This window comes from Lissotriton helveticus, chromosome 1_1 (genome assembly GCF_964261635.1).
Source record: "Lissotriton helveticus chromosome 1_1, aLisHel1.1, whole genome shotgun sequence".
NCBI classification, from domain to species: Eukaryota; Metazoa; Chordata; class Amphibia; order Caudata; family Salamandridae; genus Lissotriton; species Lissotriton helveticus.
This window is the reverse complement of record NC_136057.1, coordinates 1,628,851,770-1,628,854,458: the sequence shown is the minus strand read 5'-3', so window position 1 is coordinate 1,628,854,458 and position 2,689 is coordinate 1,628,851,770. Positions and strand designations below refer to the sequence as shown.

Here is a 2,689-nt window from a genome sequence, read left to right as displayed (position 1 = left end):
ATACAAAACTTATGTCAATATTTCAATTGGATCATGCTTAATGTTGAATAGCAACTTTTTTAGGCCTCAAAGTGACCAAAATTGCCATTTTACAGACTGTTCCACCTACTCAGAAGATTCTATTTTGACCTATTTTGGGCAGGAAAATGACTCTAAATACACCTATTTTAGTTCCAAAAGTGATAATTCACATCCAACAGTCATTTACAGTCAAAAGATTCAACATTCAAAAATCACAATTACTGACCATCTGGAGAAAGTTTGACAGGTTTGGGGTCATCGCTTTCATCAGCAAATTAATTTTTTGGACTGTACAAAAAATGATTCTAAATGTCAATTGGATCATGCCTAATGATGAATAACAACTTTTTAAGCCTCACAGTGACCAAAATTGCAATTTTAACAGACTCTTCCACCTACTCAAAAGCTTTTATTTAGATAGATTTCGGGCAGAAAAATGACTCTAAACAAACTTTTTTTTACTTCCAAAAGTGATAATTCACATTCAACAGTAATTTATTATTATTTTTTTTTTAGTGTGCCAACATTTTATTCAGAAATCACAGACGGGGAATAACCAGAATGTAAGTCACAAAATATTAGAATATCAGAACAAGCGCCAAGTCCAGCCTCCCTTTCCTGCGGAGTCTCTTGTGATGGACCCTAATGCTCAGTAACCAGTCCCTGATTATAGAGTGCAGGTGGCGATCCGAGACCAGAGGATTCTGGGTACCCAGTGCTATTAGGGCAGCTGGGTGTGGTTGGTGCTACTTCTTGCCACCGGCTTTGATTGCGGACTTGGTGACTTTGCCAGCACTGGCAGCCTTCTTCTCAACCGCCTTGATAACTCCGACAGCTACCGTCTGCCTCATGTCGCAGACAACAAAACGACCAAGAGGAGGGTAGTAGGAGAAGCTCTCCACACACATGGGTTTGCCTGGAATCATGTCCACAATGGCTGCATCTCCTGATTTGAGTGCCTTCGGTGCATCTTCAAGCTTCTTGCCAGATCGTCTGTCGATTTTTTCCTTCAGCTCAGCGAATTTGCAGGCAACGTGAGCGGTGTGGCAATCCAACACAGGGGCGTATCCCTGGCTGATCTGGCCGGGGTGATTCAGAAAAATACCCTGGGCTGTGAAGCACCCAGCCTCCATCGGGAGATCGTTTTTGCTGTCACCGGCTACATTCCCTCTTCGGATATCTTTCACAGACACGTTCTTCACGTTGAAGCCAACGTTGTCACCGGGGAAGCCTCCACCGGCGCCTCGTGGTGCATCTCCACAGACTTTACTTCAGTGGTTACGTTACTGGGGGCAAAAGTCACCACCATGCCAGCCTTAATGATACCGGTTCCCACACGGCCCACTGGGACTGTGCAAATACCTCCAATCTTGTAGACGTCCTGCAGGGGCAGACGCAGGGGCTTGTCGGTGGGACGGGTAGGCGGGATGATGGAGTGTAGGGCTTCGAGCAGGGTGACCCCGTTGGCGGATCCCTCCTTGCGTTCCACCTTCCAGCCTTTAAACCAGGCCATGTTGGTGCTGGGCTCCAGCATGTTGTCCCCGTGCCAGCCGGAGATTGGCAAAAATGCCACTGTGGCTCGGTTGTAACCGATTTTCTTGATGTAGGTGCTAACTTCCTTGGTGATTTCTTCGAAATGCTTCTGGCTGTAGGGGGGTTCGGTGGAGTCCATCTTGTTCACACCAATGATTAGCTGCATCACCCCCAGGGTGTAGGCCAGCAGGGCGTGCTCGCGGGTCTGTCCGTTCTTGGAAATACCAGCTTCAAACTCACCCACGCTGCCAGCAACAATCAGCACCGCACAGTCAGCCTGCGAGGTGCCGGTGATCATGTTCTTGATGAAATCTCTGTGCCCGGGGGCATCGATAATGGTGATGTAATACTTGGCAGTCTCGAACTTACAAAGGGAGATGTCGATGGTGATACTACATTCCCTCTCCGCCTTCAGCTTGTCTAACACCCAGGCGTACTTGAAAGATCCTTTGCCAATCTCGGTTGCCTCTTTCTCAAACTTCTCAATGGTTCTCTTGTCGATGCCCCCACACTTGTAGATGAGGTGGCTGGTGGTGGTGGACTTGCCGGAGTCCACATGGCCGATAACCACGATGTTAATGGGGATCTTTTCCTTTCCCATTGCAGCAGAGTACTATGCTGGTGTCTCCCGGATCGGGCTGCGCTGCTCTCAGGTCTGGAGGCTTCATTAACAGTCAAAGGATGAAACATTCAAAAATCATCATTACTGACCATCTGGAGAAAGTTCAACAGGTCATAGTTTTTCATCACAAAATTGATTTTTGGGACTGTACAAAAAATGATTCAAAATGCCAATTGGATCATACCTCATGTTGAAGAACCTCTTTTAGTGACCAAAATTGCAATTTTTACAGACTTTTCCTCCTACTCAGAAGCATATATTTTGCCCAATTTCTGGTAGGAAAATGGCTCCAAACACACTTATTTTAGCTCCAAAAATGATAATTCACAGCCAACATTAATTTACAGTCAAACGATTAAACATTCAATAATCACCATTACTGACCATCTAGAGTAAGTTCGTCACGTCATGTGTCATCAATTTTCATCAGAAAATAAAAAAAAAATTACTATACAAAAACATTTTCAAAACGTCAATTGGATCATGCATAATGTTGAATAACCACTTTTTTAG

The 2,689-nt window shown here is 45.1% G+C and overlaps 1 pseudogene; it reads right to left on the bottom strand.

Annotated features, from left to right (window-relative positions):
- Positions 1-543: 543 nt before the first annotated feature.
- Positions 544-2,194, bottom strand: LOC144829409 (elongation factor 1-alpha, oocyte form pseudogene; annotated as a pseudogene).
- Positions 2,195-2,689: the final 495 nt, after the last annotated feature.